Below are 27,553 nucleotides of genomic sequence, written 5' to 3'. Positions count from 1 at the left end.
CTGCAACACTAATGGATGTCATTTCAACATGACTTATCCAGCTTGGACTCTCCTGAAGATATGTAATTTCTGATACCAATATTGTGAGAGCATTACAGTTGGGAGAATTCCATCACATTCCCTGTTTTGCTCACACAATCTACTTGGTGGTACCGAGCACTTTAAAATTTGACAGTGTCATTCAGGAGATGCTGTCTGTGTCCTGAAATAATTTGGGCCATTTTCGGCATTCTGCAACAGCATGTAGGAGATTGCAGCTGTTACAAGAAGAATCAAATTTGAGGGGGAATGTACTTTAGTCCAGCGCAGTGGAGAATTCTTTCCGTGTTGTACAAGGTTCTGAAACCACTCTAAGTAGTTACCTGTGAAGTGAGTTCAGACACTGTTAGCTAGAGTCAAATTATTCCCCTTATTAGACTTCTGGGAAAGCAGCTAGAGAAATTGAAGGGGGAGATGAAACAAAGCAATTCCGCTAACTATGAAGGACTTGTAGATCAAGTACTTTATTCGCTTCGCCAGGATCCGAGAGTTATCAACATCTTGAAATCAGATCGCTACATTTTGACAACTGTGCATGATCCTAGGCTTAAGTGCTATGTCTTTTCTTTCTTTCCAGCTGACCCAGATTTCAAGAGACGCAATGAGCCCCTGGTCAGCAAACTGACAGCTCAAGTTGTATGTGACACGACGACTCCTCCTCCCACAGTTTCTTTGGCAACTGCTGCTAGGAAAAAAATATAGCTTTCCCAAGGCACCCAGTGGTGATGCAGATTAGTCAGCACAACATTTTAACATTTGGTCTGGTGGAAAAGAATTGCCCAAAAATTGTGACAGCTCTGTCATAAAATAAACTACAAATTCCACGGGGAAGGGTATTACAATTACATCAAAGTACAGAGACTTCTGTAAAGGTGGATTCCAGTGGGGATGAATTAGTATTGAGTGAGGATGATGTACACACTGATGAGAGTGAGGTTGATGACAGTGTAGATTGCAGGTGCTGGGATCTAGCTGAAAGAGGGGAACTAGCTGATGCTGGTATGTTAATATTTTGGGTAGAATGGCATGTTGGCAATTTTATGTTTTTCTACAGTAAACTTTCACCTTTATTAGAGAGGTGTTTTTTTCTTTACAAAGGTACAAGTTTTTTATTTACATTTTTGTTTCCCTGACTTAAAACCACTATGCACTTGAACATAGGCTTTAGGAAATGACGTAGAGGGATTAGTATCATCATGACTGAGACTGGAGAGTGACAAGAACAATGTGACTGAAGACTGGAGAGTGACAATAACACTGCTACCCCTGCTTCTGTGTGACCAATGGCACTGAGACTGGAGAGTGACAAGAACAATGTGACTAGAGACTGGATTGTGAATAGGAGACTGCCACCCCTCCTGTTTCTATATGAGCTATGGCACAGTTCAATGTCACTGGAGACTTTTAAAAATGCTGCCAGCCCTAATATTTGAATTTCTGTTTCAGCACTAAACATTGCCATCTCTCCTATTTCTGTGTGAGCTATGGCACAGTTCAATGTGACTGCAGATTTTGAAGAACACTGACAGCCCTATTATTTTTATTTTAGCAATGACAATTAGCAATGGAGCAATGCCACGTAGACTATAGACTGGCAACAACACTGGAACTTCTCCTGTTTCTGTGTGAACTATAATAAGATGCTACAATGTGACTGCAGATTTTGAAGAACACTGACAGCCCTATTTTTTCTATTTCAGCAATGACAATTAGCAATGGAGCAAAGGACCTCTCCTGTTTCTGTGTGAGCTATAACTCAGTAGAATGTCACTGGAGACTTATAAGAAAACTGCCACACCTCCTCTTTTTGTTTTAGATATGACGCTGCTCAACTGCACTAGTGACTGCCAAGAATCATGCTACCCTTCTGTGCCTCTCTGTGAAATGGGGCTGGATCTCTGTGGAAGGCGGTACTTATAGAATCCAACGATGCACCAATGACGTTTTGCCTCGTGTTCACTTCCGAGGGCACGCAAAAGTACAGAGCCGGCGAAGTTCTGGTGTGCTCGGTTCTCTGAGAACCGAGCCCGAGCATCTCTAATTGTCACCACACTTTCTGTACTCTGAAATCACTACTTTCTTTGCTACCTTTCAGGAGGGTTGGGACCCCTCTACATAATTCCTTAGAGGCAGTAGTCATCTCAGGTCACATTGGGATGCACAGAAATCCCACCTCGCAACTTGATAGATCTATTTTATTGTTTTCTCTGTCCCCCTTTTTCTCCATCTAATGTTGTATTCTGTAGTTTAACTTTAAAAGCTATTTTCAGAGGAGATCACTGCAAATAACATCCTCCCTACAAGCTGCCTGCTCTCAAATGGTGCATATGAAAACAATAAAGGACTATATATAGAATATATTGATCCAAACCTTGCAAGAATTTTCAGTAAATATTACTTTTTGTCTCATTTTGAGATCCAAAATTGGCATGCAAAACCTTGTCATGACTTGGAACACCAAATCTCGCATCAGTCGATTTAGACAGAATCTGATCCGTTCATCGCTAATAAAAAGTACCTTAAAGAAAATAAGCTGCAAGAACACTGTGGGCTGGAGTGATTAAGGAGAGCAAAAAAAGGAGTAAATTTGATCCTGTATAATCCATGTTACAATGCAAGGGCTGCAAATTAGTTTATTATTTTGCATGTAACGAAAATCCTGTCTGCTTTTCATGTAGCACACAAACACTTAATATCTTTATTTTTACTCTGAAATTAAAAGTTGATCTAGGACATGCCCTACTCCAACTCTAAATCTGTCCCCATATTTTAACTTTACCTCACCCTCCAATGCAACATGGTTTTGCCAAGGTGAAAAGTTATTCCTTTTTTTGCTCTTCTCTTCTTAATGTCTCAGGCTCTGTGTCTGAGTCCCCATGTCCATAAACTACTATAGATTATTTTTGTTTGTTTTTTGAATGTTTGAAAAATTTGTAGGTCCAAAAATTGTAGGTACAAATCTAAATGTAGCAAGAGCAACCGTTATTGTTTCCTTGTCTTTGTTTAAAATAATCAGCCTTTGGTAAGAAAGGGAATTAGACCAATGTAGGTTGGCTTAGGTTTTCTTAAAAGTGTGTTTGTACCTATTGGTGGTTCTACAACCTCTGGGTTATATTTATGAAGATTTGGTTTTCAGCACAGAAGGTTATGTACTAATTTTGCCGAAAGATGCAAAGCTGAACTAAATTGCAGCAACTAATTTGACTTGTGCTTTTTTGTCTAACCAGCACTAGATAAATAAAGGCTAATTATTAATGTTGACAAATAATTGTCAAGTGTATAATTTAGTATTTTGTTTTGCTTTGGATATAACCCAACTGTGCTTCTTAATGGGGCTGCTAACAAGTTTTTTCCCCATTTTAACCAGTCTCTTTTAGATAGCTGAAGGTAACTTGAGTTTAGGAATACCGTATATACTCGAATATAAGTCGACCCGAATATAAGCCGAGGCACCTAATTTTACCACAAAAAACTGGGAAAACTTATTGACTCGAGTATAAGCCTAGGGTGGGAAATGCAGCAGCTACTGGTAAATACTGGTAAATTTCCTGGGCACATAGGACAGAGTGCACAGTGATGTAAAGTAAATAAAATGCAGTTTTATTAATATTCAGTATAACAGTATAGATGGGTTGCAACCCTAACTATTAATATACATGTAAGAACCAATATACAATATAAGCGGCACAAAGGTACACAAGAGGTAAGAGGTAAGAGGTATTGGCACAAATGGCGAGCAGGATTGGATTGTGAATAGTACATATTATCCACAGTTGGAATGATGCTCTGTTGGGGCTATTATAGTCCTCTATATTGATAAAGCAACGAGAAAAGAATCAATTCCTATCTAGGTGTGGTGGAAATGGAAATCCTCCTTAGTGTTGTCTCAGTTGGCAAACTGTTTCTGTGGAGGAGACTCGGGGTGGGCTGATGATTGAGAACTTACCCTCGCATAAACGAGCTGGCGATGTCCTCTAGGGCTCCTGTTCCGCGCTCCTTGTGTCCAGTGCCGTGACAGCGCTTGTGCCATAATGTACAGTGATGCAGAAGTCGCGATCAGTCTCAGGTGAAGACTGCGCATGCGCCGAAAAAGTCTGATTGCTTCTACGGAGGCGTAGATCAGAGGCGGTATTTGATGCCACTCAGGGGGGACGGACTGATGGTTGATGTTTTGACAGGTTAATCCAATGCGTTTCGTACCACGGGGACGGACAAGTCACACTGCTGCCGCCGGCCACCTCAAGCAGGGACTTTTCATTGTCCTGGAGCATCACTCGAGTATAAGCCGAGGGGGGGCTTTTTCAGCACAAAAAATGTGCTGAAAAACTCGGCTTATACTCGAGTATATACGGTATCTTAAATTATACTATGCCACAAAATTCGATCTGGTAACTCATTGTCATTTTTTCTTTATTTAATCACCTTGTAAAATACTCTTCCAGTCACTCACTTACTATGGTATAACCATTTATAATTATTACTTCCTAAAAATTAAAGAGGAACAAATGCACTATATTCTCTTTTATTAAACCTTCTCTCTGTGGTTAATATTTCTGGTTGGATGTTTTATTGCTGTGATGTGTCACCAAGATTCTGTCTATTCTGTCTGTCACATTTCATTACGAGATGTAACAAGATTTGACTGATGCGTGTGGACAGAATAGGTTGGATAGGATATAACTGCACGAATATAAATAAGTACTCAGTTTCCTTCATGCTTTCTTGTAGAGACTAGAATTTGTACCAATTTACACTCCAGACAGAACGCTATACATTTTATTATACCCACGAATAAGAATTTCATCTGCACTCTGCTATTTGTACTTAAACATGAAAAGTATATTTAATAGTTAGTAGTACGTTTTCTTCAAACTGGAAATATATATCTGTTGCTTAAGACATGACATGTAGTTTATTACTTTTTCATTTCACAGAATGTAGTAACCCTTTTTTAACCACAAAACCATCCCAATCTATTTTTTCTGTTTTTTTTTTTATAATATATTGTTTTCATACAGAAATGCTATGATGAGATATACTGTTTAGGCTTAAAGTTGTAGACAACTAGCTGAAATTATGCAATAAACCATTTAAGCAGCTATTACATATGCCTCCTGACTTCTAGATCATTGTGCTATCATACCACTCAAATTACTGTAACTAAAGTATCCTTATGTAGAGAACAGTCCAGGGGCTTAACCAAACTCAGCAGTGGTGTCTTTTGTCCCAGTATATATTAAAACAGTTTATAACTTCTGAATATCCACTGGATGAAGTGAATGCCCTTTTCTATGTATATGTGCATTCCCCTGACCTGTACTTCACTGTGCTCTCCTGCATGACAGCTTTGGTAACTTCAAAGAAGCATACACTGGCAATTTAGTAAGTGTATGCACCAGCTAGCTAATGACAGCATCTATAGAGTAGACTTCTCAGGTTGACCTAATTCAGTATACACAATTCTGCTTTCTTCTTCTATAGATAAACACATCACTCAACAAGATTTCCACAAGATCAGGTCTTTGGTAGAGTTGAATTGTATTTACCTCCTGCCAATGTGGATGTTCCTATGAGAACCTCCTGCAATATAGGCTACGGATGACAGGTGGCATTGTACCTTTAACACTGACACCCACAGCATCATCACCTTATAAAAGCATACCTGATGATGCAACACTCTTATAGTCAGTGCGGGCTGGCCCGGGGGGTTTGGGGGCAGCGGGCCCCGGGCCGCTCAGTCTTATCGGTGTTAGGGCCGGGGAATAGGCCGGCCGGCCGCCCCCCGGATGCAATAAAGTCTATTTTCACCGGCGGCCGCATCACAATATACATGATATGGCCGTGTCAGCGCACAGGCGGCCGCATCACTTGATACGCGATGCTGCCGCGTCATTGATGACGCGGCCGCATCGTGTGTCACGTGATGCGGCCGCATGTGCGCCCACCGGGCTGACATCTGCCAGCCCGCGCCTGCTTATAGTGCACTTAATAGGAAAAGTATACTGCCTCCAGGAAAAAGCAGTCCCTTAATACTGTAAATAGAAGCAAGAATACACAATATGGAATACAAACTTGCAAGTATTTGGTGAAAGTAAGCAGTAATTAACATAAGTGTAAGACAAAGATGGTTGTAGTCAGCAGATTTACAATGCATAAAAACAAGAGCCAGTCTTCAGGTTGGCATGTGCTGATGAGACAACTTATTTCATTTAACTTCAAATAAAACATTCATAGCAGTTAAAGATATTGTACAACCAGGGCCGCCTAGGCCCCCGGTACAACAATATTCTGGGCCCCACTCCTCCACAGCTAACAAGACAAGGGGTGTGCACCTCCCTTGTGCAATGGCGCCATCAGAAGGGGTGTGGTCGCATAGTGATGTGGGCATGGCCAACATGGGCTGCAAATTCAATTAGCCGCAAAGTGTCTCTGGAACACCTGTGAGACACTTGGTGGCAGAAATTTTGACAGAAATCTCGGCACCCCTGTGTAGAACACAAAGCCCTGATACAGTTGCTTTCACAGCACTGGTGACATTTCAATCTAATTCACATCTCTCAGACAACAGCTGGCAAATGTATGGACCCTTAAAGGTAAAAATGTAAAAAGAGTGCAACAATGCAAAGGCAAAGGGTAGATGAAAAAACATTTTTATAATTGAAAATATAGAAATACGCTACATGTTCTAGTGATACTGGATGTACCAAATTGTATTAATAGTCTGGGATAAACTCTGATACTAAAGGATGAAGGTTTGCTGTGCTGAGAAAAGACCCATAATCAACCTTTCATAAATGAGGTACACTGGTACCAAATAGATAGCAAGTGTATAATTTTGTTTTACAATATAAACTTAAAAATACAATATGTCGATCCCAACCTTGGGAACTCATTTAAAGATTCTTGTCCCTTATAAAGGAATGTTCTTCTCACATGCAAGTGCATGACTCGGTGCATTCGTGTGCCTAGAATGAAAACCGAAACTCACACCCCCATCATCTTCCCTTGCAGTGCAGCATGTTTGCTTGGCAGCAAATTCGGCATACAGGAAAAAATAGGTGTTTAATACTGTAGATAGAAACATGAATCCACAAAATTGCAAGTATTTGGTGAAAGCAAGCAGAAATGAACAGAAGTGTAATGCAAGGATGGTTTTAATCAACAGCTTTATATGGAGGAAAAACAAGAGCCAGGCTTCAGGGTGGCATGTGCTGATGAGAGAACTCATTTCATTTAGCTTCAAATAAAACTTTCACAGCAATGACAGAAGCAGTTAAAGACATTGTACCATACAATGCCCTGACACAGTGGATTTCACTGCACTGATGACAGTTTCTCTCTAATACACATCTCTCAGACAACAGCTGGCAAATGAATGGACCCTTACAAGCAAAAATGTAAAATCAGAGCAGTAGCACAAAGACAAAGTGTAGAAGGGAAAGCATTGTACAACATGAAAATATAGAAATACACTTACATCTGCTAGTGGTACTGGATGTACCAAATAGTGCTAATAGGGTTGGGAACTATTTTACAATGCTGGATAACCCAACACTATTTACCCTGACAGGATTACAGCAAAGACAGCTTCGCCAACTGACTGGAAACACAGGCAGCTTGAAAGACAGACTTCACTAAATTGCGGCATCTGAAGAGACTGGCAGCGTCCGATGATGTCAGAATGAACAGAAACACTGTCATCTAAGCTCTTAAGGTACTAATTTAAAGAGGTGCCATCTGTACAAGGTTCTTTACTAAGCCATGTACATGACGCTGCCGGGCTCTTCAGCTGCCGCAATTTAGTGAAGTTTGCCTTTCAAGCTGGCTGTATTTCCAGTGAGTTGGCGATGTGCATAATTCAGCTGTAATTCAGCAGAGCTAAGAAGTGTTGGGATATCCAGCATTGTAAAAGTGAATACCACCCTGCTAATAGACTGAGATAAATACTATGAGATGAAGTTGTGTTGTGGTGAGAGAAGACCCATAACCAACCTATCATAAATTAGGTTCACCGTTAACAAGTAGATAGCAAGTGTATCACTTTCTTTTACAATATAAAGTTAAAAATACAAAATACCTACCCCATACATGAGATCTCATTTAAAGATTATTTTCCTTCATAAAGACGTGTTCTTCTCACATGCAGGTGCATGACTCGGTGCATTCATTTGCCTAGGCTGAACACAGAACCTAACACCCCAGTCATCAGCATCTTTTTTTTACATGTCACCTGTGTTTCCTGCAGTTTTGGTGGTGCTTTTTTTGTGCATGGGTATGGCAATCTCTAAGGAATGCTTTATTTATATGTCTAATTTGTGATTGGTGTCTAGAACTCCCACCGGTTGGCTACCTCTCTTTCTCATCCCTTCTTCCCTTCTCCCCCTTCCTCGACTCCATCTCCGTTTCTCCCATCTCTCCGTCTCATCCATGTGCCTGTCTGTCTTCCCCTCCCTTTAGATTGTTCGCTCCTTTGAGCAGGGCTCTACTACCTCCTGTTTCCATCACTTTTAACTGCGCTCTCCAGCTACTCAGCTCACCTCCTCTCGGTCCCTCTGCCCTCTGTCTCCTCTCGCTTCTCTCCGCTCCCCTCAGTGTCTCTCAACCTGTCATCCGTGCCCACCCTCTTGGGCCATAGTTACCTGCCTGTATTCACTTTTCCCCTCCCTCCCTCTCTTTCATGCTGTGCCTGAGCCCCCAGAGTTATAGTGCTTACTGTTACATGTACTGTGCTGTTTCACCTTGTACTGTGCCATTGTTTGTCCTTGTACGGCGCTACGGATACTTTGTGGCGCCCTATGAATAAAAAATAATAATAATAATAACAATAGAAGGATACTGAGGAAAAAATGTATCAAATTACAATTTGCCTTTTTCAGCGATTTTCTCAGGCAAGTTTTAACCCGTCAATGTATGAAAGTGTGAGTTCATAGTAAATTGCTAGTAAAGTCATGTAACCAAAAGCTACTTTTGGCCATCTTAAGAATAGAAGTCAACATACTGTATGAATAAAGCTACGATTTTGCAAACTTACCCGAGATGGCTTTGAAAATCGCCAGGATCAACACGCTCATTTAGATAGTCGATATTAGCAAACACATCAGCTTTCAGCTGCTGCCCAATGTTATGAGGGTAAACATGAATTCTTCTTTAGAGAGACAACATTTTTTAATAATTATCTTACGGGGGCCAAATTATGTTCTGAATAAATGAATGGCACAAATTTCATTAATGATTGTATGTAATGGAAACATTTTTTATTTAATTCTATTATTTTTCCATACTATTTCATTATCATTGGGGCAATAATATTTTATTTTCTGGTGTGGCAACACTTAATATTTACAAATTGGGGCACCATTTAAACGGAAGGAGGGATCATTCAAGGGTCTCTTGAGGATGGGAATGTTTAGTGTACATTTGACTGCAAAAGAAAAGTTCACATGTAAAGGTAACAGTTCAATATGTCATTAAATGCTGGGATCTGTGAGATATAATCAGTGCATTGTGAATCAATGGTGACAGGGCGAAGATTGCAGGTTGTGAGATGGGAGGATGTTAAAATTTAGATGACTTTGCCTTTAGCTACATGTCTGAAGTTGTTGAGAATAGAGTTTGAGGTGGGATGATGAGAAGAGTCAGGGAAATTTGCCTTTTGTTACTTAATCTGGAAAAGCAAAAGATAAGAGTAAGAGATGGAGACAGGTTAAATAAGGCAGTGGACTCTTATGTATTATATGTAATTAACTTGTCTTTCATACATCCTTTGTTATAGTCATATAGCCACTGCTTAATTGTTAGTTAATTGCTTGTATTAACGCTTCTTAGATTAACTTATTTTTATAATTATTATTACAACATTGTAGGTATATATTTAATTTTAAAAGAACAATGGCTTTTTACGTATGTTATGCTTTGAATCATGAATTCACATATTCCCCAGTTTTGTAAATGTGGTTCTTGTAATGAGTACATTGAATACTTTTTTGATATTTATATAGGAAACAATTTTCTGAGTGCTACTCATCAATTTATCTGTATTACCAAATATCGAAGTAAAGATGAAACCCCCAAAAATAATGTTTTCCTCTTCAATGAAACGCTATAATTTCATTACAAAAGCATTTTTAAAGATCACTAACATGCTTTTGAACATTGGGGGGATTGTATTAACAATGCAATTTTATTAACATTACATTAAGCATCAACCACCATTATATGGGTCCAGGCAGGTTCAACATAGGCCGTTATCATCAATCTTCTGTCTACACAAAGTACAGGAGATTATTAAAATGATTGATTGTTTTGAAATATGGTTCAACTGACACTTTTGTATCTTGCCAAACTGGATACTGGCCAAATACTAAAATGCTCATATATGCTTGAATACTTGAAACCTTCAGGGAATACTACACAGGTAATTTGATTAAATGGGCCACATATTTTCATGGTTATTTTTTATCGTGCATTGACTGTAATTGTTAAATACCTACTTGATACTTTTTTAAATCAGGGATAATTTATGTTGTTTATTTACTGGCTATTTTGTAGGTTGATAGTTCCATATTCTACCAATTACTTTGAAAAATAAATAAACACTAAAGAAAAAGAAGAAATTCAAAAGTAGCTTTTGTTTTACCTGTTTTTTTTAGTATACATTTGATTATTAGCTTTATGATGATAAGAGTCTAAATAGCCTAATTGAAGTTAACTTCCCATTTAATGAAATGCATATTCAGTGTGACCCCTTTACAGCATCAGCTCTGCTTATAAATAATGACATCTATTCATTTTTATTCACAAGAGGTCATGTTCAGACACACAAGTATTTGGATGGTCTTATTATTCTATTTAAGAAAAACAGATTTTGCGAAACTTTGAAGCACTTTGAGAGACACAACGTAAGTATGACATGCTTCCTGGAGATGTGTCTATTTTGAGTAGTTTGCATCTCCTGTTACGCCTGTTAAAATTAAATTCAGCCCAGTGCTGAACAAACTGTGGGGTTCCTTGCAAAAGCAGTCTAGTCTGTCATAGCCTGGTGCTGTTTGTGGTGTTTGCCAGGGGACTCTACACTGTTTGTCCCCCTACCTTAGCTGCAATTAGACTAGACTTTGAGTGCTGGTGAAGGTTTAATTTTTTGGGGGGGTGATTGGAGCTCTCTAATTAATTAATCTATTTATTTATAGAAAATAAACAGAAGGAACAAGGGCGCCCACTAGTGTAGTTTTATTGGGGAGAAAGTTAGTCCCAAATAGGTGTTAAATTATTCTGCATTCTAAAAACACAATTTATAGTCCAAATGCACCTCTTAACACTTCCTCATGTGTAAGGCGGCTGCCTTCATTCCAGGTATCGGATGGTAAGTCCATTCAAACAAAAGTTTCTATAGGAAAAAAACAGAAGGAGCAAGAGAGCCCAATATTGTAGTGTTATTGCGGAAAAAGTTAGGCCCAAATAAGTGGTAAATTATGCAGCGTACCAGATAGCTAAATATATCAAGCACATCTATGTGGATTATGTCCCGATTTCTTCAGACTGGTCATATTCTCAAATTCACAGTGCAAGTTACCAATAAGGAATAAGAAAGAAAACAGAGATAGTGTAGTATTGTTTGATAAAAATATAATGTGAAGAATATATCACCCAATAGTATATGTGCGTACCACATATATAAAAGTGTAAGCTTATCTGTACTGCATCACGTTGTTTGAATCACTCTCAGTCCACACTGTTGTTCTCCAAAACACAGAGAAACAGATGATATAGTGTACTTAATTATGTACAGAGAAATGTTTTAATGGCAGACACATATAGATTTCACACTCTCAATAAACAGATATTAAAAAATCTTATCTGATTCTGACAGCCTAGTCAGGATTTCTTATGGTGTCAGTTCACAATGTCCTCATTAAAAAAAAGCAAGGAGCATCTGATGTAAACAATATCTTCAAAGCAAAGAAAGGTAAATTCACTGGATTCTCAAGGATTAGCAAGAGTCTCTCAATATATAGAAGTCTCTTCCTCAGTAGTGTTACAGGAGATATTGTAAGGGTAAAACTAAACAGACTTGGATATATTTGGAGACTATTGTAAATTACTAATCTGAAACAACATGTAACCTCACAGTCGATAAGGATACTATATAGTACAATATATTATAAGGATTCTATATAGTCCTTAGAATAATAAAGTGCAACATGCATATAAACTATACTATATACTTTAGGCTTACTGTAAAAAGAATTCCGCATTGATTATGGGGTTTTAATCTCCCTAATAAGCTGGCAAATGTATGGATGACCATTTAATACCATTATACCGTTATATATGACTATTACCGTCAACCAACTCCTCGCAAAGGTACTTCTAAATTAAACTAAGAAATATAATTCTTATATTCCCTTAAATCCACAGGACCAATATTCATATAATAGCTTATGCTCATATCTTCAAGAAAGACTACGCACAAAATATAGTTTAATTTAAAATGTGTTGTATTGTTAACATTCTAATTGTAAAACTAATGTATATATTATAAAACAGTATACAGTGTAACAATATTTTACACAAAGTATAGATTTTGGTTCCATATATTACATTAATTGCCAAACAGATTCAAGCTGACCTTCAGACACAATGTATCACTGTTTCAATTTGCACCATCTGTCACCAACTCTATGAAAGTGGGTTATATTGTAGGAGGCCTAGGATGGCTCCAATGATGCAAGAGAAACAGCTTCCCTACAGATAAAAATGGAGGAATTTCAGTAATGTATTGGTGTTACAGTGCTGAATGTGGCACTGGGTGTCTTGAACAAGTGCCTGGCATCACAAACCTAGAGATTATCAGGCCATTTCGGAGTACAATGTTGAACACAGTGCCAAAAATCTAGGTCTCCATCATAGGTCATTGGTCTTCCAGCAGGACAATACCCTAAGACAGACTTTAAAAAGCAACCATAAATGGCTCAAGACTAGACGCTGGACTTCTTTGAAGTGAATCACAATGAGCCAAGATCTAAATCCCATAGAACAAATGTGGATTGAGGTTTTGCCAGTGCCATTTCATATCATTTTCCAAATTAAAACAATATACAGTACTAAATTCAGAAACAAAACAAATGTTTTGTACATTAACGGAGAAAGAATGGTGGAGATCACAAAATGTTGTTAATTTCACCTTAAGAGAGTTATTTGAAAAAAAAAAAATTACAAAGGTGCTAATATTTTTTTGCCATGATTGTATATGGATCACAGTAGATTGTTTCCCATATAGTATTGGTCTCTAGAAGGCTCTCCATATTAAGAGATGAATTTATAAACATATTCTTGTGATATACCTTTAACTAGCTTTTCTGCTTGTATGTCTTCTTGCAGAGCTCTCCATTCAGTACATATGCTATTACATATGCTATTCTTTCATTTCTCTTTCCCATAATAACCTAATCTCCTTCCAAGGCTCTCCTGACAATATTAAACATATGTGGTTATTCTCTCACAATACATTAGAGGTATATGACATCAATGGAGACTTTGTCAGGTCCAAAATGTATAAAAATATGACAGATAGCTGACAAAGATATGTAACAGCATACAAAACGTACTGAGTTTGCCCATAGCTAACATTAATTTATGTCTAGCATGTGTTAGGTACAATGAAGCAAACATATTAACTTTGGCACTACACTGAAACTGAGAATGATGATTAGATGCTGGTTTTCAACTATAAGGCATCAGAAAAGTTAATGGCAACAGTTCTCTTACTCCCCCTACAAAACTCCTTTGATATTAATTGTGGATTAGAAGAAATGACAAATACATTTGTGAAGATTCAGGATGTCAATATATAGTGGACCACCTTCCTTTAATCTTCAGTAGCCTATTAAAAACATACAATATATATAATGCTTAATGTTACTGTCTAATCTAACTGTTTATCTTAATACAATTTATCTCTCTACTGTCCATTCCGCTTCCCTGGCTCATACTTTACATCTTTTCCTCCTCTTTTCTCTCCTTCTACCATTGCACTCTCTTGCTTCACTCAACTTTCCTGCTCTCACCATTTCCTCACTTTACTTGTCAGCCCTTACCATCCTTGATTTCTGAATTACTTTCAACTGTCTATTCCACACCTTCTCTAGCTTTATCATGATTTGCTCCTCTCTCACTTCTGTCCTCTCCCTCTATCCCCCTGCTTCCTTTGCCCAACCTTTCCATATTCTTCCACCTCCTCACTCCCCCTTCTCTCTTCCCACCCCCCTCCCTATTTCAATCCTCTCTTCTCTTCTGTGCCTCTGTGCCCCTGATCTGACTCGGTGCCCCCTCCACCATCTTTCCCTCTCTCCTCCTTTTCCCCACTAACTCCCTTTCCCTCCTGCCCCCTTCGTTGCTCTTCTCTCAGTGTCAGTCTGCTCCTACCTACCACCTCCCTCTCTTTCCCCCCAGGTAATCTATTCCCTCACGTCACTCCTACCTTCTGCCTCTCCCATTCATAAACCCCCTTATCTGCCCCATCTCCACTCCTCCCCCACCTCTTTGTCCCCTGTCCCACGTCTCCTATCTACTGACAAATCCCCTCTTTTTTCTGCTTCTCGTCCAATTCCAACCCTCTCTCCCTGTCATGCCCCTCGCTACATATCATACTCACCTTTGCAGTCAAGCAATCGAAACAATCTCATCCACATCCGTCCATTTCCCTCTCTTCCTCTATCCTGTGGTCTCTGGAATGCCAGGTCAGTTTGTAACAAATTGACCTCTATCCATGATTTCTTTATCTCTAGATCCTTTAACCTGCTTGCCATCACTGAAACCTGGCTATCCCCCTACCTCTCCTGCTGCTTTCTCTTCCGGTGGCTTGTTCTTCTCCCACACACCCACACCTGGGGACCGGCAAGGTGGTGGCGTCGGCATACTTCTCTCCTGCTGCTTTTATCGGTTTCTTCCCCCTGAACCACCCCTCTCTTTTTTCTCCTTTAAGGTTCACTCTATCTGCCTATTCCACCCAGTCCACCTCCGTGTTGCGCTGATATCTACCGTCCTCCCGATCCTGTCTTCAAATTCCTTGATCACTTTGCCACTTGGCTCCCTCACTTTCTCTCCTCTGACCTTCCCCCCCTCATCTTGAAGGGACTTTAATATCCCTATAGACAATCCCTCAGACCTTGCTGCCTCCAAACTTTTCTTCCTCTCCTCCTCCCTTGGTCTCTCTCAATGGACTTCCTCTCCCTCCCACCGCAAAGGCCACTCCCTTGAAATGTTTTTTTCACACCTCGGTACTGTCTCCGACCTCATTAATTCACCTTTTCGCTCCCGGACCTCCATTTCTTCTCTTCTAGCTTCCCCCACCCCTCTCACCGTCCCCACCCCCCAAGGTTACTCTCACCAGGTATAATCTTGACACAGTTGATCCTACCACTTTATCCTCCTCCCTGGGCTCGCTCCTCTCCCCCATCACCACTCTTTCTTGCCCCGATGAAGCTGTCTTCTTTTTACAATCGCACTGTTACCACTGCACTTGACTCTGTCGCCCCAGCTGTCGCCATCAAGCTTCGTCGGTCCCCGCCGCAACCATGGCACTCAAAACTTACCCGCTACCTTCAAAAATGCTCCCGCAGTGCAGAACGGTTCTGGAGAAAGTCACACACTCATGCTGACTTCCTCCACTTCAAGTTCATACTTTCCTCTTACAGTCAGCCCTATCACTTTCTAAACAATCCTCTCCCCTCCCCCTCTCCCACGCTCTCTGCTGTCGACTTTGCTACCCACTTTACCTCCAAGATTGTGTCTATACGTCATGACATCTCCCAGCAGTCCCTTCTTACCCAGCCTTCTCCCCCCTCCCTTACCACTCTGACCCCCTTCCCACATTCCTCTGTGACTGCTATCTCCTTTCTCCCCTCCCCTCTTGCTAGCTCACCCTCCTTCTCTTCCTTCACTACGGTATCTGCAGATGAAATCCTGTAAGATCGCTTACCTGTCCTCGTTACAGCCCTCCCTCTTCCATTACCTGTTGGCGATCCTCAAGGTTCTGTTCTTCATCTCCTCCTTTTCCCCATCTACACCTCCATCCTAGGTGTCCTCATCATCCTCATCAGCTCCTTTGGCCTCCAGTACCACCTCTTTATTGATGATACCCAAATCTATCTTTCGTCCCCTGACCTTTCGTCCCCTGACCTCTCTCCTTCCCTTCTTTCTCGTGTCTCCTGCTGTCTCTCGGCCATCTCAACTTGGATGTCCCAACGCTTCCTTAAACTCAAAATTTCTAAGACTGAAATTATCATCTTCCCCCCTTCCAGGACTCTCCCACCTCCCCCCTCTCTAGTTCTGTTAATAACACTACCCTCCTTTCTGTCCCTCAAGTCCTTGATTCCTCCCTCTCCTTAAAGCCTCACATTCTGTCCCTCTCAAAATCCTGCTACTTCCACCTTTGGAATATATCAAAAATACGCCCTTTTTTTACCACGGAAGCTATAAAAAGCCTCATTCACTCGCTTGTAATCTCTCGCCTTGACTACTGTAACCTCCTTCTCTGTGGCCTACCTGACTCTCCCCTTAAGTCTATCCTCAATGCTGCTGCTTGCCTCATTTTTCTTTCCCGTCGCTCTGTCTCTGCTGTCTCCCTCCAACAGTCACTACATTGGCTCCTTATGGCCTACAGAATAAAATTTAAACTCCTCACTCTCACCTTTAAAGTTCTTAATAAATCCTCCCCTCCCTACATCTCCAATCTTACCTCTACCTACATTCATAGCCACCCCCTCCACTCTGCCTGTGACCACCGCCTCACTGCCTCCCTGATCACCTCTTCTCACTCCCATCTCCAGGACTTTGCCCGGGCTGCTCCCCAGCTGTGGAAAGATCTTCCACATTCCATCAGGTTAGCATCTACTTTCAAAGGCTTCAATCGTGCCCTTAAGACTCATTTCTTTATCCAAGACTCTCAGTCCTCCTCCTAACTCCCTTGTCCCGGCTCTCTCCCCCAGTTAGTACCATCCTTTTTGTGACTCCCCCTTTTCTTTAGGATGTAAGCTCTCAGGAGCAGGGCCCTCTTTCCTTGTGTGTTCCTTCTACTATTCCATCACCCTCTGTAGCTCTTGGCCTGCTTCCCTAGCCCTATTTTCTTTAGCTTTGGCCTACTTCTCGATGATTTCTACCATCACTTTCACTCATTGTCCCAGTAATAATTTGATTTGCATTACCATGTTACCTATATATATATATATATATGTATTTACACATATACACACATGTACATATACACACACTGGCTGAAGTACCCAGCGTTGTCCGTGTTTGAATCTCCAAGTTATTAAGTTAATAATGGTTTGGAAGTCACTGTCAACATTTATAAAATAATTTGCAGCTTAGAAGCTCTTCCAACACACCCATTAGGTGGCTGCCCAGTGTCATTTTTGTTTTTATATTATATGATATCCAAATCCATCCAGTGGAAAGCTCAGAAGAGGCTACCTGGGTTAAAGTTCTGCCGAGCGTACACCTGGCCAGGATCCAACCGGAACACCTTGCATTGGTTTCATCCCAATCAGTGCAGGGGAGTCTGAATGTATAAACGGACAGGCAAACAAACCAAATCCTTCCAGTGGAAGGCCCAGAACAGGCTCCGTGGGTCAAAGTTCTGGCCAGTGTCCACCAACCGGAGATCCAACTGAACCACCTCATGTTGATAACATCTGAATCGGTGCAGGGGTGTTGAAGATATTCGGATACAAACAAACAAACAAATTTCCTCATATATATTGTCTTGAAAAAAACTAAATTAAATATATACAAACATTTTACCACTTATGTAATTTAACCTGAAAAACTTTAAGGTGAAGAGGACCTCCTTAGCTTAAAAAGACAAAAAAATATTTTATGTATTTATAATTAGTTAGGAATATATAGATCTTCAAAACTATTCTTGTAGCAGATATAAAATATTGAAACCAGTAAAAAAAATGCAAAAGGAGGTACAGCCACATTTGTCTACATAAAACACCATAATGATAGCATCAAAAAGAAAATTATGCTAATTGAAATCATGCCTCAAAGTACTATATGTTAAATTAATATTAATGAATCTTCTATCTCTCTTGAGATTTCACAAGTATATGGAAGCTAGCTGTTGCTAGTAAATTCTAGCTGTACTATTTCACCTTAGTTTGTTGCAAAAATATGTTATATATTACAGGGAGAATGATAAGTTTCAGAAGCTTTTTTAAGAAAAGTAATGTTGATTTATTTTCCTTTGTAGAAAACAAACAGGTACAAATAGATTAATGAACTGTTTAACAAAGGTTTGAGGTTAGTTAGTTCAGATTCACAGAATTTAGGCAAACTGGTCTATTTACTGTGATAGATTGCACTCACTTACGGAACAATTTATTAAAGGTTAAATTGTTGTTTCTCACAGTTTGTGCATGTTAAACCATTGTGCCACGATTCACTTATTGAAAAAAAATAGTTAATGCTGTACTCAAGGGCGGATTGGCCACAGAACCAACAGGGAGTTTTCCAGGTAGGCCGATTGCCACAGGAGGCCGCTGAGTGATTTTTATTTGGGTGGGGGCTGAAAAAAACTTGAGTGCAGCCCGATTGGGGGGCGAGGGCGGGTGCGGAACACTGGAGCCCCCGAACTGGCAGCTGGCGGGGGACATTGTGGTAGTGGGTGGCTGGCCCCTCCTCCGGGACCAGCCACCTTCCCCATTGGTGCCGCGGATCTATTGATCCGTCCCCCCTCTCTCCAGTGTGGCGTCCTCCATTTCTCCTAGTGCCTGATGTCACATGGGACGTGCACCACGTGACAGGTGCCATCCCATGTGTGCGCAGAGAGGAGTCTCCAGGGCTGCAGGTAAGTTTTAATACAGGGCTGGCTGCTGTAATGTTTTATTAAAGTGTGGGGCTGCTGTAATGTTTCAATGATGGGGGCTGCTTTAATGCTTTAATGACGGGGGGGCTGCTGTAATCTTTGAAAAACAAGGGAAGGCCTGTTGTAATGTTTGAATGAAAGAGGGGGGCCTGCTTTAATGTTTAAATTATGGGGGGCCTGCTGTAATGTTTGAATGATGGGGGTGTCTGTTGTAATATTTGAATGAAAGAGGGGGGCCTGCTCTAATGTTTAAATGAAAGAGGGAGGGCTGCTCTAATGTTTGAATGAAAGAGGGGGGCCTGCTCTAATGTGTGAAGAAAAGGAGGGGGAGCTGCTTTAATGTGTGAAGGGGGGTATGTTGCTATAATGTGTGAGGGATGAGAGGAGTATATTGCTATAATGTGTGAGGGAATGGAGGGGTTCTTAATATAATGTGTGATATGAGTGAAGGGTGGGGGCTGTCTTAATAGTACATGGGTGGGAGGTAGGCTTCTAATTTAATGGTGGCGTTTCGGTGGGGGCTATATTAAAGTAATTTTATCGTTTTCAAATAAGCATTGCATAAGCGATTGTATTGTGTTTCCAAAGCACAAAGTAATTTATTTTAGCAGATGTAAAATTTAACAATTCAATACATGATTATAATACAGAACATTTTTCTTTCTTGTCCCTAGATTAAAGTTAGCGTTCCTTTTAGTTTATGCAACAACGGACATTTGGTTTCGCAACACAGAGTGAACAACAGGTTTCAAACACATTGCGTTCTTTCCTGTATGTGACGCGTCAATCCACCCTTTGTTGAAGAACCGAAATCCGTAACTGTTACGTACCTTCCAGTTACGTAACCTTGCCGCTAAGAGCCCCCAAATTATTAAATTAATTTTATCATTTTCAAATAAGCATTGCATAAGTGATTGTATTGTGTTTCCAAAGCACAAAGTAATTTATTTTAGCAGATGTAAAATTTAACAATTCAATACATGATTATAATACAGTACAGCCAATACCAACAGATAAGTACATACCGCTGCGCTCGTTTGCGCTAGCTGCGCTCCCACTGGTACCCGCACACAGTACTTCACTCCAGAATACTGTGGTCAGAGAATGACTGAGGCCAGTGCCAGCACAGCTATATTATTTACACTCAGTGTTACAGAGAAAACAATGCAGATGACGTTGCTTGCTTCTATAGGTCCAGACTTCAGGTGAGTCGAGTGTAAACAGGTCATAGGCTAGTTCAAACAACCTCCTCCAAGGCTGAGGGTCAACATTCCAGATTATTCTCCCGCCCAGAAACCAGTTTAATCTAGTCAATTTACACATAACAGTCAGTATCACTTTAAGTATTTATTCCCTAACATCTCTAACTAGAGTATGCAATGTGCGATCTCTTCGGCGAAAGAACCGGACAACTGCTGATGAATAGGGGATTAAAATGATACCAGACATGACACATTTCATATAACCTGAACCTTAAATAACACTGAAGTGTACATATAATTATAATATATAAACTACTAATAAACTAAATACTATCTGCTCATAAATCACTGTAAAACGGAACCAATATGAATATGAATTATATAGATAACTAAATGTTGTAGAGCGAGTGTGTGCGTGCATATTTTACCGCGTGATCGCGCCATGCCATCCAATTATACGACTTTGATAGCTAATTATTTAATGGGTGCTATTTTATTTGTGGGGTGATAGTGGGGGAATTTCATTTATTAGTGTGCTATTTAATTTATTAGTGGGGCCTATTACAATAAGATGGGGTGCCGGGACCTTTACTTTCATGCTGGGGAGGTTTGGGGCTATTAATTGAATGTGGTGCTGAATTTGCGGCGGAGGGTTATTTATTAAATGTGAATATTAATTATTTAATGTTGAGGATGGTTGTGGGAAATGGTAATATTAAACGTAAATGCTATTAATTTGGAGAAAGCATTTTTTTGCTAAACGCACAGTACACATATTTATATATTATATATAGAGAGAGATTTAACTGGTAGTTTGTATCTCATGACGTCAGGGAAACATGCAACATTGTGTAATGTGCTCCTATGCTGCTCCTGTAGACTGATCAAATACGATTGTGCCAACATTTTCCTTAAACGTGTTAAACAAAGTCAGATATGTTTCTCTGAAGGGAATTTTGAAAGGGTGTGTTAGTAGACAACTAAACAAGTTTGAGCTCAGAAACATAAATCAGTTGCAGATAATGCAAAAGGATTAATGTAATTTTATAACACAGGAATGGCAGCTTTTGCCCTCTATAGCTTTAGAAATTATCCACTGTGTCTTAAGTCATCACATCTAGGGTTTCCTAAATGTTACTACAACCAACTTCCAGTAGTTCTAAATCCCACCTAATTTTGTGTTAACCCCACCTACATTTGTTTTAATCCTGCCCACATGAGGCCACTTCAGTAATTTTTTCCAGGGCCACTTTAAGTTCCCAATCCGCCCCTGGCTGTACTTTGGAAACATTGACTTAAAGAAGGTTTTTGCTGCCAAACTGCATCAAAGTCCATCACTCAGATATGTTTGAATATTTGTATCTACTTATAAAAGCAGCAATGTGGCCAAAGAGATATTTTATGGCTGGGTCTAAAAGAAAAATGACTATTTTGGGCCTGTGCAGGGACCGGCTCAAGTCTCTATTAATTAGTGGCTGGTCCCTCCTCCGGGACCATCCACCATTCATCATTGTCCATGGATATTAGGATCCATTCCCCCTCCCTCAATTCCCTATGTATGGCCTCCTATTGGCGAGAGACCCAAGTGCTGTCCATGTGTACAGAAAAGCAAGACCACACAGCAAACAAGGAACAAGGTAAGTGTGAGGGGATAGCATGTTAATTTAATGTGTGTGAGAGGGGAATATGTTAATAATACAATAATCTGTGTGTGAGGGGGGTATGTTAATATAATGTGTGCGGTAAAGGGGGCATAGTGTGGAAAATAGGCTATTAGTTTAATGGTGGAGAGCAGGTGGGGCTAATTAATATTTATCGGGTGCTATTTTATTTGTTGGGTTATGGTGGGGCAATTTAATTTATTGGTTGGGCTATTTAATTTAATAGCAGGACCGATCAATTTAAAATGGGGATATTAGACCTTTAATTTAATGCTGGGATGGTTTGAGAACTAGTAATTTAATGTGGGATTGTTTGGAGAAAATTAGGTCAATTTATTGAATGTTAATATGAATTATTTAATAGCAGTGATGGTTGTGGGAAAAAACATTTACGTTTAATAATTATATCTATTCTCACGATCTGCCTGTGGATGCTGCTTTTCCTTACCCTGATCCAGCCTACTAAGGGTTAAGTTCTCATCATTGGATCCTGATCATGTTCACCTGTCTCTAGCCTTAAAAGTCTGCCTCTCCCAGCAGTCTGGCCAGTTCAGCAATTGTCTTTGCTGCTGCTGGTTCCTCAGTGTAACTCCTGTGCTCTTATTCTGACAGTCTTCATGGTCAGTTGCACACACGGGTGGAGGAAGGGGGAGGGGGCGCCGATCAAAGCATTGGTGTTCAGTGGCAGCAACAGGCAGCAAATCATGAGGATGCCTGTTCCTGATTGGCCTCAGACAGGAATTGCTCACTTCACTTCCTATCCAAGCAGCAGAGAGTGATGCTGCAGAAGAGCACCTAACGGTAAGTGAGGGGTGCTGATAATTTTGTGTGTGAGGGCAGCAGGGGGGGTTGATGTGCTAATATCAGAGTTGTGTGTGAGGGCAGCAGGGGGGGTTGATGTCAGTGTTGTGTGTGAGAGCAGCAGGGGGTCTGATGTCAGTGATGTGTGTGAGGGTAGTAGGGGGGTGGACTGATGTCAGTGATGTGTGTGAGGGCAGCGGGGGGGGCTGATGTCAGTGTTATGTGTGAGGGCAGCAGGGGGGGCTGATGTCAGTGTTGTGTGTGATTAATTTAATGTTGGGGTGGTTTGGGCGCTATTATTTAAATGTGTGGCTGATTTTGGGAAAAAGGATTGCTATATCTTAAAAGTGAATGCAAGTTATTTAATGTATGGTAGGAAATAGGTTTATTTAATAAATGTGATTACTATTAATTTGATGTTTGGGTTATTTGGGGGAAAAACTTACTTTTATTAAAGGTGAATAATTTTTTTTTACAGTCAGGCTGGTTACAAGAATGGAGGACTAATAATAAAACATGAGTTCTTTTGATTTAATGTTGGACTGCAGAGAGAAAGGGAGCACTGCAGTGTTCACTCATAGACTTTCTACATCTTATGTAACTTTTTCCCAAACAGGGACCCAACATTCCAGTATTCAGACAAGCACAACTGAGCTTAGAACACAAGCAGCAACAAGTATTGAAAGCAGGACGCACAGGTAGGAGAGAGCAGGACAGTCTGCCAACTATCCTGATTCTAGTAGGGCAGTCCTGAGTTTGGGGACTGACCCACAGGGACAGTTGGGAGGTATGTCCCACTTCACACTGCTCTGTTCATGAAGGGGCAGACGCATGCATCAAACAGTAGCACATGCAGCATTGCTCGTGTATTAAAAGGGGATTGGAAGAGTTGGAGAGCTAACTGTCTAAAATATAGCCACTCCCCCATGAATGCTGGTCATGCCCACTGGTGGTGTGGCTTGGAAACCCCCCTCCTCAAATCATGCTTTTGCCCCTGATGATATTGACTTCTGCTTGTCCCTCTATTTTTCAACTCATCTAATGACCTAGAACTAGCTTTGTTTTGAGTTTGCGCCTGCTTTCAGCCTGGTATAATTATGGGCCTTCTGGTTTTTGATCCCCAGCTTATCTGACCATCCTTTTGTCTGAGTCCCTCATGAGTCCTCCAGTGCCTCATGCTTCTTGGTTAGCCTGGCCAACCATGCTACCTGTGCCTGCAGACTATCACTACCACCTGCTATCCAGCTTTCAAGCTTCCCAGCTTACCTGAACATCCGGACTCTCTGTGCCTGTAGATCATCTCCCTTGTCTGGTATCAGCATACCAGCTACCTAGCTTAACCTGGTAAGCCAGTCTTTCTGTGCCTGCAGATCATTTTCTCTTGCCTGGTATCCACCTCACAAGCTTCGCAGCTTAACCTGGACATCTGGGTCCTGAGTCATTAAGGCATACATATTGAGTGCAGGGCTGCTGAGAGGGAGGACAAATACAAATTACTGGGGCAGGGACCATGCACTGTGAGGCAATTAATTCTTCTTTACAAAAATTATTTTCTTTTTCCATAACCATGCACATCCGCAATTTTTTTTGGGCAGAAAAGTGTGGAATGTAAAAGGGGGAGCAGCTCCCAGTCTCCAGACAGTGACGTCCCAGCAGCCTGGAGAGGAAGGAGGAGAAGTTCTAGATCTGCACTAGCTCAGCTTAGGTAAATATGCTGGGCTGGGGGGCTTATGATGTGTGTGGGGAGCTTATGATGTGTATATGGGACTTATGATGTGTCTGAGGGCTTATTATTTGTCTGAGGGGGCTTATGATATGTCTGTGGGGCTTATGATGTGTCTAGGGGGTTGGAATGTTGCTTGATTTAATGTGGGTATAGACACGCAGTGGAGATTTTTACTGTCATTGTCGGCAAACGACACTTACTGCAGCCCTCAATTTCGGGGAGGGAATGGGATGAGGAGTGGGTGTACACATAGGCACTGTACAGTAATGGTGTTCCTGTGCAGCCACGTTCAAGTCCAATGAATATCAAGCAGATGAATAGAAAGCAGTGTATAATGGATCTGCCTTATTTGTCTGCTTACTTGAGCCAAGTATTTAAACAGTCAAGTAATTTCCTGTAGGTCATTCTGGTAAAGGGCCTATTGCAACATTGGGGAGATTCCCAAAAAATAGCTTCATAAGGTGACATATGCCAGGGTCCTCTGGGTGCAATCCTCATACTCTGTAACTGTTGCTTTATACCGATGAAATCACACACGACTTTAAAAACTTTACCTGTGAAATGTGTACCTTGGTGGGAGGGTATCACTTGTGGTAACCCATACCTGTATACAAATTCCTGACCTATCCTTTTTTCAGTTATGTTCCATTTCTGCTTCTCTCTTTAAAAACATAGCTTCTGACCTTGTGCGAAATACAGAAAAACCTCATATTTCATGCATTTGCCATGCGAATAGTCCTTAAAGTCTAAAGTCTCTTTCCAAAACACAGCAGTCATTACTCAGCAGAGTCTACATTTCTGAAATCCTTCACTAGTGTCTACTTATGTTTGCTGTGACTGTGGCCCAGAAAATACGCAAACCAAAACATATTGTAACCTTCTCCTCATTGGGAGTTGAATAAAATCAGTCTGGATTACCTAGAAGGGTCCCTCTGTACCTGGGAAGAGTGCTGGTTTTGTGGGAAGTGCATCTAAGATTTACCTGCAAACAAGTTAAAGAGCTAGCACAGAATTTTGTCGGCGGTAGTCAGTTTCCCGATGACCACAATAACGACACAAATGACATCGACCTAAAAATCATGATGACCATCAATGCGACAGTGAATAAATATCCATATATCATTATTTAGATATACTGTATCTCGGGCAGCAGTTATAACCGTCACCTATAAATTGCGAATAAATAAAATCCGGTGACTGCTAAGCTCGTCATTTACAGTGTTCACAGTGTGATTGACTCAATGGGTGGACCCGATGCCTCTATAATGTATTCTAGTGCCAGGTCCATTGCCACCTTAATAGTGCCAATCACACTGTGAACAATGTAAATGACGAGCTTAGCAGTCGCCGGATTTTCTCTATTCGTAATTTACAGGTGACGGCTAGAACTGCTGCCAGAGAAACTGTCCATATAAATAATGGTATACAGATATTTATATACTGTCGCATTGATGGTCATCATGATGTTTATCTCAGTGTCAATCTTGTTGTTATTGTAGTCATTGCCAATACGTTCCCCACCCGAATTTCGAATTTTGTAGCTAGTGTAAAGAATCCTGGAGCATACTACTAGGCCTTAATCGATTCAGCTTTAGTAGTCTTTGATAAGTGTATTAAACCATGACTAAGCTGTGCCAAAACAGTGTACAAACTTTTTGGTGCAACAGGCTTATCATCATTACTGTACCACAAACCTGTGTGGCCTGGTTCACATCCTCTTTGGTGCCAGCTGGAGACCTCATGTGGAAAACCAACTTTTTGCATAGAGATTACCATTTACTCATTAGTATTAGGAATTACAGTAACTGTCATTATTTAACATTTTTGTTGTTTTATTTCTTTTTTTGATGCTGACTTTGCCAATTTTTAAGCTCTGTTATTACCTTTGGACACCACATCCGTATTTGTGGTATGTGCTTGGTATTTCATAATGCCTATTGCAACCCGAAATCATGGATTACGCCAAATGATTGTCCCTCCTAGTTAGATGTTGTGGAACAGTGTTAGAGGGTATAAAGTCCATTTGTAGACAGAACACATAAGGACAAGTAGACAAACTTTAGCCGAGGAAAGAGGGTGTTACATATTTACAGCTTAGTTTTTAGCAAGTTGGCAGGCTTTTGTGAGTGCTATAAGTTCTGCCTACTGTTTTGAGTGTGTAATGATGCCTAGGCTTCCATGACATTATTGTCAGTGCCTACTGAATATCCTGACTGAAAAACACCTTGCTCAGATCTGTATCAACATACAGAGTCGGATCAGGGTTTTCCAACAGGCTGTCATCAAGATCTGGCCATGGATAAAATGTTTGTTCAACAATTTGTAAACAATCATGATGTATACTCCCCACCTCCACCCACTGAGAGTGAAAACACTCCTCATCCCAAGGGATGGTCTGGGGTGTAGCAGGATTAAGAACTGTATATATTTACAAAATGATGTATGGAGGAGTCAACAAGCTAAATTTCCACATTGTAAGCCTGGCAGTAGAAATGATTTGTGTCTGTTGTCCAAGGACAATATCTGTAGATTTTTTAAGTAGCACTGCAGCTGCTGTTACTGCTCTGAGAGATACTAATAGAGGCACAGCAACAGGACCTAGTGGGTTCTGTAGTATGCTACAGGCCTTTGCAAAACATCCCTTTGTTTCAGTAGTGTATATGACTGGATCTGAGGCTGTGCCCTTTGTGAGGGCTGCTATCTGTGAACCTGGTGACAGACAGTGACCAATGTAAGCATCTTTTCTGCCAGGTATAACTGCATTTTTTCTTTAGAGACCTTGTGGCTATTGTGTGCAAGATATGTGAGCAGTTCTTGATTATCTGTAAAAGAAGTTTCAAAATTAGATGAACAAATAAAAAGCTTACAGAGTCAAGACTGAGCCACCTTTGGGAGCCAGAGAAACACAGTTATAAGTTACATTTTGATTAAAATGCTTAACTATCAATGAATCCAGCAATCCGAGCTTGGCTTAAACAAATTGCAAGCTCCTGTAAAGGAAAATATATAAGTCTTTATTCCTTTATCTATGGGAATAGGGAAACATCCATAAATTAACAACAGACAATTTTGCACTATCAAGTGGTATTTGCCATATATATAGCGGCTTGAAACTAGAGTATACTGTGATTGGGATACAGAAGTAATCTTTTTCTTATACAACAATACACTCAGACAGTGTAACACAAAAAAAAAATCACTTGCAATAGACTTAAGTGACCTAGCTGGAATACCAGGACTGTATCACAAGTTA

This window comes from Mixophyes fleayi, chromosome 8 (genome assembly GCF_038048845.1).
Source record: "Mixophyes fleayi isolate aMixFle1 chromosome 8, aMixFle1.hap1, whole genome shotgun sequence".
Lineage (NCBI taxonomy): Eukaryota > Metazoa > Chordata > Amphibia > Anura > Limnodynastidae > Mixophyes > Mixophyes fleayi.
The sequence above is the reverse complement of the archived record's forward strand: the minus strand, read 5'-3'. Positions refer to the sequence as shown.